This window comes from Rutidosis leptorrhynchoides, chromosome 1 (genome assembly GCF_046630445.1).
Source record: "Rutidosis leptorrhynchoides isolate AG116_Rl617_1_P2 chromosome 1, CSIRO_AGI_Rlap_v1, whole genome shotgun sequence".
In the NCBI taxonomy this organism is placed as follows: domain Eukaryota; kingdom Viridiplantae; phylum Streptophyta; class Magnoliopsida; order Asterales; family Asteraceae; genus Rutidosis; species Rutidosis leptorrhynchoides.
Window position 1 is genome coordinate 278,525,669 of NC_092333.1, and position 16,766 is coordinate 278,542,434.

Sequence of the window (16,766 nt, forward strand, 5' to 3'; positions counted from 1 at the left end):
ATATCTACCTCATCTATATGCTGGTAGACGTCAGTCATAGCCTCCCGAATGACATCCCTAATGTCATCCGCTTCCTCCATTTCCTCGTCTGATCCTCTCTCTACCTGTGGATGACTACCTTCATAGGGTATTGCCTGGTTGCGTCTACTCTTCAATACCTTAGCACCCGCATAAACCCTCAATCCTAAAGGCTCAACCTGTTCCTTACATTCCAAAAGTGGACCCCCTTGGTCCTTATCTACACCTAAATACTCTCCAATAAGAGTAACAAAAATACCTCCTCCAATTATCCCCCCTTCCTGTATTCCTTCAACCATCTTTGACAAATAAAAACCAACACAGTAAGGGATATTAACAAAGCCTCTTGGGTCTCGAATACACTTTAGGTAAAATAAATCATGTAAGGTCAATTTTTCCTTATTGTGACCTCTCTGTGTAATCGAGTTAGCCAAAAATCTATGAATTATACGAAGCTCGGCTTTGTTAATATGTAAGTAGGTATGTGTTCCTGCCCGCCCAAAAACATTATAATCTGACATACGCCTCCAGACGGCATTCGCATCAAAATTCCTATCTACCCTTTCACCACGATAAATCAAATTCATACAATTGGGTAATAGTAATTCAGCGGGCGTATATATCTGCAAAGCCCTAGCCATGTCCAGCATGGACATCCTGTACATCCTACGGCCAAGTATAAACCTAAGAAAACTTCTATCATCTAACCTATCTACATCTACATTTAATGCTATAGTACTCATCAGCTCAACACACCATTCCTTATATACATGTCTATAAATGGTGAATAAACGTTCCCAATCGGTAAAAGAAGAACTGCCATACCTTTAGATCAAATGCTCCCTAACACGGTCAGCAAGTTGGACCCTTTTCCAAAGGATTCCAATCAATTACCCTAGGCACCTCTACATCTTTCGTTACTAATTTGAATTTATTACTTTGATATGCCGGGTAATCTCTCCAGCTTCTGTCGAATCTCAGATTAGGATGCAATGTATGTTCAGGAATCGTTGGGTATTCTAGTGGCGGATGCATCGGTACTACTATGAATTCATTATCAAACTGTATCAGATCATAATAAGGTACATGTTGATCAGGCTGATGTTGTTGTTCCTGTTGTGGTTCTTGTTCGGGTTCTGGCTCTTATTGCGGCTCATATTCTGGTTCAGGTTCTTGTTGTGGTTGTCTAGATGACGATGAAGCACCAGCAGTATCAGTTTTCTGCAAAACACATTAAACACAAAATTTGTGCATCCAAATATGCATTAGTGTTAGCAAAATAACAATTTAAATTAACCACAATAACATGTTCAATCAAAATTAAACTTATACACATTTTCATTATTTTATTAATTCTACACTTTTTCAAATAAGCCTATATGAAAATGTATACAAAGTTCATAAGCATTTAACTCAAATAACATGTCAAAATAGTCATTACTAACAATTAAACAAGTCTCAAATGGCAATTATATCAAATTAATCAAGTTCATGAATTTTGTACCTAAAAAGTCCATTTTAATCTCCAAAAATCATGTTTAGGATCAATGTTTGGATCATTTAACTACCTAAACATGTTATACTACTTAATTTAGCAATAATTCATGACAAAAATTGGCCATAACCTGTTTATATCAAAAAGCCCCAAATTGCTCAAGAACACAAACCCTAGATTTCTAAAATTTTTGAAGTTTTTGGCTTCAAATCATATTAAATAGCATCAATCTAGGTTATACATGCATAAAATACTAACAATTTAACTCTAATTACACTAGAAATTAACAAAATCAAATTAGGTAAAATATTGGTAATTATCACAAAAACTAGAAAATTTATGAGTTTAGGGGTGTAATTTTTACCTTTTTGTTGAAGAATCCGAACCTAGGCATGATTAGAGCAAGAAATTTGACGAATTACGGTGAAAAAATGGTGAAATTTGGTGAGGTTTTGAGAGAATTTCGTGTGTATATGTGTGTGTTTGTGAGGAGACAGACCAGTCGCTGGGACTTTTGTTCCTGGCCTGGAATCCAGCTCCATGCGATCGCATGGAGTTGCAGTTCAAAACCCATGCGATCGCATGGGTCTGTTATATATATATATATATATATATATATATATATATATATATATATATATATATATATATATATATATATATATATATATATATTAATAAAACCTTACACTTTTTAAAACATATAATTAAATTAAATTTTAAAAATTTGTTTCTTTTTAGGATGAGGGCGTTTCGGAACGATGTCCTAGTCCGTCCGTCAACAAAATTTTAAAATTTGTCAATTTTAAGCGCAGTTTTAAAAGCAAAGATTTTTGGGTTTTTTAAATGTTTTTGGCATACCTTAATTCAATAAGATTAAAAATAATGAAAATAAAAGTTCTCGTCCCTCCCTTGGGTAAAGAAATTTTGGTTCAATGACCTAGTCTTCAACTTACGACGAATTTTAAAAATTATATTTTTAACTTAACGAAATAAAGTAAATTTTTGTTTTTAAATTCACACCAAACTTAAATATAAAATGCATAAAATTAAAAATTCATATTATTAAAATTAAAAATTCACACCAAACTTAAATTATATTTTTGTTTTTATACAACAAACTTATATTAAAAATATTAATTTTTCAAATATTTACAAACTTTAATATATTGATTTTAAAAAGTTTACAATAATAAATTAATATTTAAATATTAATTTTAAAAACATGGTAAAAATAAAATTAAAAATCTTTTTGGTCTTTTATCACACTATAATCAATCAAATATTATCAAAAATATACGCCCCTCTTTTCGGTAAAGTAATTTCGGCTATATTACCTAGTTTTACTCTTGACGAATTTTTGAAATACTTTGGGTTGATTGATTAAAGATATTTATACCTTAAGAATAAACGGTAAATTTCGCAGTGATGTAATAAATTTTTGTATGATATCAATAATTTCGGTCGCAAAACCTAATTTTATTGAATACCAATTTAATACTTTATAGCGAACGATTTAGCGTTTATTATCAAAAGGTTAAAAGCAATAAAAATAAAAATAAAAACTGTACAAACTTACCTGTTGTAGTGACCCAGAAATTTTCGACTAATTTTAAACCGAACTCTCGATACGAATTAATATCTTTGACACGATAAGAAAAGTTTGTTAGGTTGAGTCTCAAAAATCTTTACTTGTTTCATATATTCAATTGACCTTCGACCACATCCGACGATTCACGAACAATTGTTTGTAAATAAATATATTAATATGGATATATAAATATAGGTAAAATAATATACAAAATAATTAAGCATAATTATTCCATGAATGATATCCTACAATATATTATATAATATTACATAATTAATAAATTATAATATTAATATATTAAATGTGGTTACAAGTTAAAAATAAAGATGTATACTAATACTATTATCATTCCTTCATTTTTATTAATAATGAGGTTAATATTAACATCGGTATTATTAATATTATTATATATAATATATAGATATGAAAGTGATACACCTAATGTGTTATGATGACTAATATTATTATTATCATTATTAATATCATTAATATGATAATTAATAATTTAAATATATATATATATATATATATATATATATATATATATATATATATATATATATATATATATATATATATATATATATATATATATATATATATATATATATATGTATAATTATTTTGATTATTATTATCACTATTATTTTTATAAGTATTATTACTAAAATTGTTAGATTGATTATAGTTATCATTATAATGCTAATTACTACTTTCATATTATTATCATTATTTTTATAATAATTATTATCATTATTATTATTATTTATTATCATTATTATTAAAATAATTATTATTAATAATATTATTACTATCAATATATTTATTAAAAATTAATTGTACATATACAATCTGTGGAAGCTAAAACTGATAGCATCATTTTTCAATCTTTCCATATTTCTGTTTCTATATACAATCTGTTACCTGTTCATCTCAATCTCGATCCCAAACAGAATTACGCGTAGTACATATTACTTTATGCAATTGAGAAGGAATTAAAAACAGATAAATACAAAATCTGTTTGCTTTCGTTATCATCTACTTTTATAATTCTTCGTGATTCAGAATTATGTCCTTCCTGTCCCCAATTTGTTACACGTCCAAATCCTTTCTCAACACAAACAACCTGATCAATAGTAGAAATCGTACGATTCTGTTAGCCATCGATTTCATCTTTTTATTCTTCTTGTTTTCTCCTTCTAACCTCGAATATATCTGTCGACCACCTTCTTCGCTACAAAACAATCGAGATCAAATCCTTGACAATATATAATCATTAAATTGTAGATATAAAATGACTACTTTCATTCGAGAATTAAATAGAGAGAGGGAGAGAAACAAAACTTACTTGTTTTCTGTTGGACTACTTTATCATTGTTGCTGTTGCTCGACAAAGAAATACAATGAATACCGGCTATGGAATGATGACAGCGGACTGGATTGATTAAAACCTAATCCTGTTGGGCTGCAGAAACAAATGATGGGCCAAGAGTGTTTTGCTGTTGGGCCGTGACCCAACTTAAACTATTTTGTTGAGCTGCTACGATTCTGTTGTCTCTGCTGTTATTTGAAGATTCAAAGGCGTATGATAATGAGGTTAATGAACGAGCAAAGAATAGAAAGATTATAATTATGATTCATAATTTATGGTTATGATTATGACTAAGATGAAGATTCATTGCTACTGATATCGCTGTTTCTCTGGATAATCCAACAGACACACACACGAGTTAAGTGAAGGTGAAAATGATAGATAGTGTTATCGAATAATAGAATGATTAAACGAAACCGATAATCATGATTTTATGTTGTTATAAGAATGAAAGTGGAGATGGTTACAGTTAGGTGTTGTATAAGGGAAAGATCATAACAATGAGCGAAGAGGGATGCTAACGCTTGATAATATGATGAAGGTGGTTCATACAGCGATTTATGATGATCCACGATTATGATCTTATAGGTTGTGATTATGTTAGATAGTTATATTTAATGATAATAATAAGAAGAAAGGGAAACAGCAAAAGCCGGGATAAATAAAATTAAGGGGTGTATTTAGTCAGAAAAACAGGAATAGACGGATGGTTAAGGGGTGGTGTCGGGTAACGAGAGGTCGTGGGTTCGAGCCTGGGAAGAGTTATTTTTTTTAGGCCATTACTTTGAGGTAGTATTCTCTTATTATTATTATTATTATTATTATTATTATTATTATTATTATTATTATTATTATTATTATTATTATTATTATTATTATTATTATTATTATTATTATTATTGTTATTATTATTATTATTATTATTATTATTATCTAAGAAATATTAGATACATAAAAATATATTTGATACATAATATATTAGTATTACATAAAATAATAAAATAAACGTATTACCACTAATTATATAAATATTTACATATAACAAATTATTAATTTTCAACATGATACTAATCACATATATATATATAAAACTATCTAAATATTAATTATTTTAAATGAATATACAAACTAAAAATATAAGATATATAATTTAAAATATAATATATAAATTTGTTCGACTACAATTATGTGTGTTAATATATACATAAATGCTATAGGTTCGTGAATCCGAGGCCAACCCTGCATTGTTCAGTTGTTCAATATCATTATATGTATTTTTACTACAAAATACAGTATGGTGAGTTCATTTAATCCCTTTTTACTCATTTCATTTTTGGGCTGAGAATACATGCAAATGCTTTATTAACTGTTTTATAATATTTATATGCGTGAGTTCATTTAATCCCTTTTTACTCATTTCATTTTTGGGCTGAGAATACATGCAAATGCTTTATTAACTGTTTTATAATATTTATATGCGTGAGTTCATTTAATCCCTTTTTACTCATTTCATTTTTGGGCTGAGAATACATGCAAATGCTTTATTAACTGTTTTATAATATTTATATGCGTGAGTTCATTTAATCCCTTTTTACTCATTTCATTTTTGGGCTGAGAATACATGCAAATGCTTTATTAACTGTTTTATAATATTTATATGCGTGAGTTCATTTAATCCCTTTTTACTCATTTCATTTTTGGGCTGAGAATACATGCAAATACTTTATTAACTGTTTTATAATATTTATATGCGTGAGTTCATTTGATCCCTTTTACTCTTTATATTTTTGGGACTGAGAATACATGCGCTATTTTTATAACTGCTTTATTAAATGCTTTTGAAATATATTTTGAACTGCGAATACATGAAATGCTTTTATAAATGTTTGACGAGATAGACACAAGCAAACCATTCCTCGAATGAATTATTATGCAGACAGAAGTTCTGCGGATTATTATTGAATTATGTGGACATGATAATTGCCACCATTGAATTATGTGGACATGATAATTGCCACCATTGAATTATGTGGACATGATAATTGCCACCAGTTGATGTGAATGTTATATATCGAGAGAATGATTTTATACACAGGTTATGTGTATGTTATTTTTGTGCACAAGATATGTGTACGGTTATTATGATTTATGAAAATGGTTTCGTACACGAGAAATATGTACTGTATTTAAAAGATATAGCATGTATATTACAGGTGGGTATAGGATTCGGGCCCATTTGTACCATGCAGCATTTAAATTTTTTGGTCTATCAAAATGATGAATTTTATTGTTTTATGATAAACTTATAAACTCACCAACCTTTTGGTTGACACTTGAAAGCATGTTCATTCTCAGGTATGAAAGAAACATTCCGCTGTGCATTTGCTCATTTTAAAGACATTATTTGAAGTCGATCATCGCAATGGAACCAGATGTTGGTGACTTCGTCCAGATGGATTAGGACAGGTCTTTTCAGTTGGTATTAGAGCGGTGGTCTTAGCGAACCAAGTCTTGTATTAGTGTGTCTAACTGATAGTCGTTAGGATACATTAGTAAGTCTGGACTTCGACCGTGTCTGCATGTCAAAAGTTTTGCTTATCATTCGTGTCGAAAATCATCTACTTATTATCCTTAGGAAATTAGCTGCTTATCATTCTTAGTCTAGACACATCTTACTACATTGATTACATGAATAGTGTATAGACAAAATTCATATCTTAGCGTATCTGCTAATCCATATCTTAGCGTATCTGTACCATAAACTATGCCTGATATGTTTCGTAAATTCCTCCGTAATCTATGAAATCTTTTGTTCTATATACCTAGATATTCTATGTAATTAGAATATCATCCGACATCCGAAAATCATTTCATATCGAAAAATCCTTTATTCAATTGTACGCAATGGAACTCACCACTAGTTCAAGTCCCTCGGATTCCGATATGGAGCCCCACTCCAGCTCCGAAAGCAGCGTCACCAGAATGAATCAATCAATCAGCCATCCCCAATTCATCTGATGAGTTCGTAGTCGACCAAATCACTGGAGACGAGAAGAAGGCGATCCTTTCATCAACCAAATTTCCCTCTTGGCGATGAACCTGAAGCACATACTCGCGAACCTGTTCGTAATACCATTTTCTCTGTCATTTCCAGAATATCTCGGTATGATTATATACTATCTCAAATTCAAAACCTTATTCACTCGCCCGTTCCTACCGACAATCATCCCGAATTAATAAGTCAACGAGCTTCGCACCCGAGTTGTAGCCGTGAAAAGTATGGTGCAAAATGTACCAGCTTCAGCAACATTACCGGCACCAACAGTACCACCAACAGCAACATCCGCATCCCACGCCTCAATTTCACAATCTGTTCCACGAACATCAACATCATACGCACCATAGATGCTAAGGGTACCAACAGCAATTAACAATGAAGTATTGAACCATAACTTCATTAATATTGTGCGAAGAATATGTAGATCCTAATAATTAACGATGAAGTATTGATCCAGAACTTCATTAATATTCTGCGAAGAATATGTGGATCCTAATAGTTTTAGAGATTACTTATTCTAGCTCAAACCGAAAATCAAATGAGTCTAATATTATATTGACTCATTAAATCCATAATTACATCTGGAAAAAAAATATATATATATTTTCATAAAGATTGTGATTAAAAATTCTTTCGTACAAACTGTTAATGGTGAAAATATTTTAACGGGTAGGTAATACCCGAAGAATATTTTGTTTTCACATTAATAAGTTACACAGTACATTCTTCGAATCTGATTCAACAAGTCATTTACGATCCTACATACAATCACACATATACGTATCCGTTCACCAAAGAACAACTATTTTCATTCAAATTTAATTTCATATTCAGATTTTGACCGATCAAAATCCAAGTCAAGATTTAACAGAAGACATCACTTTTAGAGTCCTACATATTTCGAAGCCATACTTTGAATTCAAAACTATGACAGATCCATTGGCGTGTTATTACAAAAAATAACTTTACAATACCTTTCTAAAATTAGCCAATTTTGTCACAGCTCCAGCAAATCAACTTCGACTTTCATTCGGATTAGCCTTATTATAACTTTGATATATAAGTTTGTTTTTCATCATTGTTACCGGAGAACCCTTTATATCTCATGACATTAGCAGTAAACTTACCGGCAACTTCATTGATCTTTGACTTTTCGAAATATCATTATATTTGTCGAAACCCCATCATGTGTCAATCTGCATCTTGTGACGATAGTTGTCATACCAAAAAGTTTCAATCATTATTTTGAATCTCGCAGCGTTTCTACATCAACAGTTATATGTATACATATAACATGTATCTTTTAGAATTATGATCTTTCATTCTGAAATTCTGGATAAGCACCCCAATTTACGAAATCAATTCTCGGAGTATTAAAAGAACTGACAAAGCAGCAAAAACTATTGATGACTGTAACCGTCAAAAGTTTGATAATAAAAGAATGGTACGTGGGAAAGCTCGGAAAAAGATTGAAATCTCCTTTCCTCATTTCTCATATATTTGATATCGTTATATCTTCCTTAAATGCAATATCCTCAAAGGTTTCATCATTCTTATTCATGATTACCTTCGCCGTCATCCTATCCTTGATATATCATATTGAAAACTGCTTTGGCTTCTAAATTATAGTGAAACTCTAGAAGTTTTAAATCCTTGGATATTCTTGAGTAATATTGGAATGAAAGCATGAGTTAATGTAATATAATGACACTTGATCAACGTAATTATATTACAGTAAATCATACGGAAGTTCTAATTGAACGTGATGATGGTAATACTTGATCGACCTTACCATCACCACGAACCGTGTTACTTGAATTATATTCACCACGAACCATGTTACTCGACTTGTATTCATCCTAAACCATGTTACTTAATTCGAATTCATTATGAAACCTAACTTGAACAGAGAGGGGCATTCATAAAATTAACTGCGTATCTATCTCGAAGAAATCTTTACATTTCCTTCGATGAAACATTCTTAGACGATGAAAATTTTCTATTAAGAATTCTGAGTTCAAATCTGGTACTAAAACATTCTCGATTTCAATTCCAACAGTCACCACTCAAATTTCGGGACGAAATTTCTTTAACGGGTAGTTACTGTAGTGACCCAGAAATTTTTGACTAATTTTAAACCGAACTCTCGATACGAATTAATATCTTTGACACGATAAGCAAAGTTTGTTAGGTTGAGTCTCAAAAATCTTTACCTGTTTCATATATTCAATTGACCTTCGACCACTTCCGACGATTCACGAACAATTGTTTGTAAATAAATATATTAATATGGATATATAAATATAGGTAAAATAATATAAAAAATAATTAAGCATAATTATTCCATGAATGATATCCTACAATATATTATATAATATTACATAATTAATAAATTATAATATTAATATATTAAATGTGGTTACAAGTTGAAAATAAAGATGTATACTAATACTATTATCATTCCTTCATTTTTATTAATAATGAGGTTAATATTAACATCGGTATTATTAATATTATTATATATAATATATAGATATGAAAGTGATACACCTAATGTGTTATGATGACTAATATTATTATTATCATTATTAATATCATTAATATGATAATTAATAATTATATATATATATATATATATATATATATATATATATATATATATATATATATATATATGTATAATTATTTTGATTATTATTATCACTATTATTTTTATAAGTATTATTACTAAAATTGTTAGATTGATTATAGTTATCATTATAATGCTAATTACTACTTTCATATAATTATCATTATTTTTATAATAATTATTATCATTATTATTATTATTTATTATCATTATTATTAAAATAATTATTATTAATAATATTATTACTATCAATATATTTATTAAAAATTAATTGTACATATACAATCTGTGGAAGCTAAAACTGATAGCATCATTTTTCAATCTTTCCATATTTCTGTTTCTATATACAATCTGTTACCTGTTCATATCAATCTCGATCCCAAACAGAATTACGCGTAGTACATATTACTTTATGCAATTGAGAAGGAATTAAAAACAGATAAATACAAAATCTGTTTGCTTTCGTTATCATCTACTTTATAATTCTTCGTGATTCAGAATTATGTCCTTCCTGTCCCCAATTTGTTACACGTCCAAATCCTTTCTCAATACAAACAACCTGATCAATAGTAGAAATCGTACGATTCTGTTAGCCATCGATTTCATCTTTTTATTCTTCTTGTTTTCTCCTTCTAACCTCGAATATATCTGTCGACCACCTTCTTCGCTACAAAACAATCGAGATCAAATCCTTGACAATATATAATCATTAAATTGTAGATATAAAATGACTACTTTCATTCGAGAATTAAATAGAGAGAGGGAGAGAAACAAAACTTACTTGTTTTCTGTTGGACTACTTTATCATTGTTGCTGTTGCTTGACAAAGAAATACAATGAAAACCGGCTATGGAATGATGACAGCAGACTGGATTGATTAAAACCTAATCCTGTTGGGCTGCAGAAACAAATGATGGGCTAAGAGTGTTTTGCTGTTGGGCCGTGACCCAACTTAAACTATTTTGTTGAGCTGCTACGATGCTGTTGTGTCTGCTGTTATTTGAAGATTCAAAGGCGTATGATAATGAGGTTAATGAATGAGCAAAGAATAGAAAGATTATAATTATGATTCATAATTTATGGTTATGATTATGACTATGATGAAGATTCATTGCTACTGATACCAAAAGAATTACTTTAGTTACACATAATGTATGTGGGACTAATTACAAGGAAATGGCTGACAACCCTTATCAAAGTAGCTCCACTCATTTTGTAAAACGATTGTTACAAGTCTAGCCATTTTTGTTTCTTTAAAATCTCGGTTGGGCCGTTTACATGTTACCAAATCAGAAGGCCAAGAGTCTTATGTGGGCCGTAAAGTTATTCATGTGTTTGTGGACCAAGAGTGGTCCCTTTCAAATTATGTGAGTGATTCCTTGTATACCCTCATAACCGAAAACCCCTTACACATGATGATACATACTATTTTATTCCACAAGGAAACCGATTGATTTGAGTTTTGAACCACGTGTTCCTATGCCTTTTTCTTATTTTCATGGCCGACCAAATGAGATTACTCCAATTTTTTTTATTTATTTCATGATGAAAATAAGTGATGGGAGAGGTTGTATGGAATTACAGCGAAACGTCTTTTTCCTGTTCGACTTGGACAGTTATGACCAACATATTCTTGTTATAAAGTAAATCAGATTACTTTATCATTGTTGCTGTTGCTCGACAAAGAAATACAATGAATACCGGCTATGGAATGATGACAGCGGACTGGATTGATTAAAACCTAATCCTGTTGGGCTGCAGAAACAAATGATGGGCCAAGAGTGTTTTGCTGTTGGGCCGTGACCGAACTTAAACTATTTTGTTGAGCTGCTACGATGCTGTTGTCTCTGCTGTTATTTGAAGATTCAAAGGCGTATGATAATGAGGTTAATGAACGAGCAAAGAATAGAAAGATTATAATTATGATTCATAATTTATGGTTATGATTATGACTATGATGAAGATTCATTGCTACTGATATCGCTGTTTCTCTGGATAATCCAACACACACACACAAGAGTTAAGTGAAGGTGAAAATGATAGATAGTGTTATCGAATAATAGAATGATTAAACGAAACTGATAATCATGATTTTATGTTGTTATAAGAATGAAAGTGGAGATAGTTACGGTTAGGTGTTGTATAAGGGAAAGATCATAACAATGAGCGAAGAGGGATGCTAACGCTTGATAATATGATGAAGGTGGTTCATACAGCGATTTATGATGATCCACGATTATGATCTTATAGGTTGTGATTATGTTAGATAGTTATATTTAATGATAATAATAAGAAGAAAGGGAAACAGCAAAAGCCGGGATAAATAAAATTAAGGGGTGTATTTAGTCAGAAAAATAGGAATAGACGGATGATTAAGGGGTGGTGTCGGGTAACGAGAGGTCGTGGGTTCGAGCCTGGGAAGAGTTATTTTTTTAGGCCATTACTTTGAGGTAGTATTCTCTTATTATTATTATTATTATTATTATTATTATTATTATTATTATTATTATTATTATTATTATTATTATTATTATTATTATTATTATTATTATTATTATTATTATTATTATTATTATTATTATTATTGTTATTATTATTATTATTATTGTTATTATTATTATTATTATTATTATTATCTAAGAAATATTAGATACATAAAAATATATTTGATACATAATATATTAGTATTACATAAAATTATAAAATAAACGTATTACCACTAATTATATAAATATTTACATATAACAAATTATTAATTTTCAACATGATACTAATCACATATATATATAAAACTATCTAAATATTAATTATATTAAATGAATATACAAACTAAAAATATAAGATATATAATTTAAAATATAATATATAAATTTGTTCGACTACAATTATGTGTGTTAATATATACATAAATGCTATAGGTTCGTGAATCCGAGGCCAACCCTGCATTGTTCAGTTGTTCAATATCATTATATGTATTTTTACTACAAAATACAGTATGGTGAGTTCATTTAATCCCTTTTTACTCATTTCATTTTTGGGCTGAGAATACATGCAAATGCTTTATTAACTGTTTTATAATATTTATATGCGTGAGTTCATTTAATCCCTTTTTACTCATTTCATTTTTGGGCTGAGAATACATGCAAATGCTTTATTAACTGTTTTATAATATTTATATGCGTGAGTTCATTTAATCCCTTTTTACTCATTTCATTTTTGAGCAGAGAATACATGCAAATGCTTTATTAACTGTTTTATAATATTTATATGCGTGAGTTCATTTAATCCCTTTTTACTCATTTCATTTTTGGGATGAGAATACATGCAAATGCTTTATTAATTGTTTTATAATATTTATATGCGTGAGTTCATTTGATCCCTTTTACTCTTTATATTTTTGGGACTGAGAATACATGCGCTATTTTTATAACTGCTTTATTAAATGCTTTTGAAATATATTTTGAACTGCGAATACATGAAATGCTTTTATAAATGTTTGACGAGATAGACACAAGCAAACCATTCCTCGAATGAATTATTATGCAGACAGAAGTTCTGCGGATTATTATTGAATTATGTGGACATGATAATTGCCACCATTGAATTATGTGGACATGATAATTGCCACCAGTTGATGTGAATGTTATATATCGAGAGAATGATTTTATACACAGGTTATGTGTATGTTATTTTTGTGCACAAGATATGTGTACGGTTATTATGATTTATGAAAATGGTTTCGTACACGAGAAAGATGTACTGTATTTAAAAGATATAGCATGTACATTACAGGTGGGTATAGGATTCGGGCCCATTTATACCATGCAGCATTTAAATTTTTTGGTCTATCAAAATGATGAATTTTATTGTTTTATGATAAACTTATGAACTCACCAACCTTTTGGTTGACACTTGAAAGCATGTTCATTCTCAGGTATGAAAGAAACATTCCGCTGTGCATTTGCTCATTTTAAAGACATTATTTGAAGTCGATCATCGCAATGGAACCAGATGTTGGTGACTTCCTCCAGATGGATTAGGACGGGTCCTTTTACCTGTGAAATAGAATTCTTAGTGACCTGCTTTAGCACACTCATAAGATAGTCGGACTAATTGGTTTTCCATAGCTACATAGGCGTAACCTCGAGCATTCAACGTTTTTTCTTCGAAACATATGAAAGGTCCATCTCTGCATAAAGTAACGAATTCGGTATTGGAATATGTCTGATTCGTCGAGCATTTTCCTTCGTGTGACCATTTTCTGCATTTGTGACATCTTTCAAGGTGTCGTGCTCTTCTTTTCGCTGCGGATTTTGATTTTCCTTTACCAAAATGTAACTTATTATTTTCGTTCCTGGATTCTTTTCTTACTCCATCCAATTTACCTCTGATTAATGATACCAATTCACTTGGAAAGGTGTCATTGTTACGTTTAGTGATCAAAGCGTGTAGCATTAGACCATGGTTTAGTTCACAGGAAGTCTTCATCTCGTAAAACCTAAAAAGAATAAAAATTCAGAATGGGGGGAGAAGACTAGTTCTTTAGGGTCTGCTAGGGAAAGACCATTCGGATTCCATTCTCGAGAACTACACGAAAATAGAAAATCTAACTCTAACAGAAATACATATTACCCTAAAAAGACTCGAACCTCCCCACACTTAGTTGAAATTGTGATTAACGTTATTTTCAATTGGATCATCAACAACTTGTATATCTTTGACTTTTATTTCAATCCATTTGTTGATTTCCTCCGTAACTTTCACAAATTCAACTATCATCGCCTTTTCTTTTGGTGATAAATTGGATATTAATCGGTTACATAACTTAAAGTTTCCCTTAATCCTAGCATCGTGAATCCGTTTATAAAGTTTCTTCGTTGAACTGTTAAAAACGGGTTCATCTAATTTCGTATCATCAACGGGGTTTTTTTGTGATTGGATCATCATTAAGTGTTTCTTCATCTTCCCCACACTTATTCGTTTTTATTGGTTTAACAGTTTTGGTTGGTGGAGATCTAAACTTTAGGTTCATAAAGGTGATCGATTTATCACCATCCCTAAGTGTCATTCTACCTTCTCTTACATCAATGAAGGCCTCGGTGGTTGCTAAAAATGGGCGACCTAAAATTAGAGGAATATCGAGGTTTTCCTCCATATTAATCACTATGAAGTTTGCAACAAAGGTCAAACTTCCCATGTTAACAAGTAAATTATTTGCTATTCTAACCGGGTGTTTAATGGTTAGGTCAAATGATTGAACACCTATTTTGGTTGGTTTTAATTTACCCATACCTAATCTTTTGTATAAGGAAAAAGGCATAATATTTGCACTTGCTCCTAAATCTGCGAGTCCATTATATACAGCACCATCATTAAGCAAGCAAGAAATGATAAATTCACCCGAGTCTCCTGCTTTAGTAAGTCGAGTTGGTTTGTAAACCTTTTTCGGGTGTTCTTTTCTTGGTTCTTTTACTTCTATTTGAACTTCTTGTTCACATTTTTCTTCGTTTCTTAGAATGGGAGGTTTGTGTAAGAATTCTTCTTCATCACTCCAATCTGAATCCTCCCTATTTTCCAATTTTGATTTTTCATATGTTGTTGATAACATATTTATGTTTTCATTTTGAAGGTTTTCTTGGGTGGTGAAATTATGATTGACTTCATTGTCAACTTCCATCGGACCATGTATGTAATGTTTAACTCTGTGACCATTAACTTTAAATTCAATCCCATTTGAATTTATTAACTCTATTGTTCCGTATGGGAAAACTCTTTTGACTATAAATGGTCCAGACCATCTTGATTTCAATTTTTCAGGAAATAGCTTGAATCGTGAATTGAAAAGAAGAACTCTGTCTCCTTCTTTAAATTCTTTTGAACTTCTGATTCTTTTATCATGCCATTTCTTCGTTCTTTCTTTATAGATTAACGAATTTTCGTATGCTTCAAGTCTTAATTCTTCTAATTCATTTAATTGACTTAATCGTAGACGTCCGACTTCATGTAAATCAAGATTACATGTCTTCAAAGTCCAAAATGCTTTGTGTTCAATTTCTACTGGAAGATGACATGCTTTTCCGTAAACGAGTTTAAAAGGTGTGGTACCAATTAGAGTTTTGTAGGCTGTTCTAAAAGCCCAGAGTGCATCCTCCAATTTCATGGACCATTCCTTTGGATTTGATCCTACGATTTTCTCTAGAATATGTTTTAAAGCTCGGTTGGTATTTTCAACTTGTCCACTTGTTTGTGGATGATAAGCGGTGGAGATTTTGTGAGTTACTCCTTATCTTTTGAGAACTTTCTCAAGTTGATTATTACAAAAATGAGTACCCCGATCACTTATTAAAGCTTTCGGTGTTCCAAACCTTGCAAAAAGACGTTTTAAAAAGTTGACTACAACTCGTGCATCGTTAGTCGGGAGAGCTTGTACTTCCGCCAATTTAGATACATAATCAATGGCAACAAGAATGTAAAGATTATTATGAGATTTTGGAAATGGACCCATAAAGTCAATACCCCAAATGTCAAATACTTCACATACTTGAATGACATTTTGTGGTATTTCATCACGTTGACTTATTTTTCCGGCCCTTTGACAAGCAT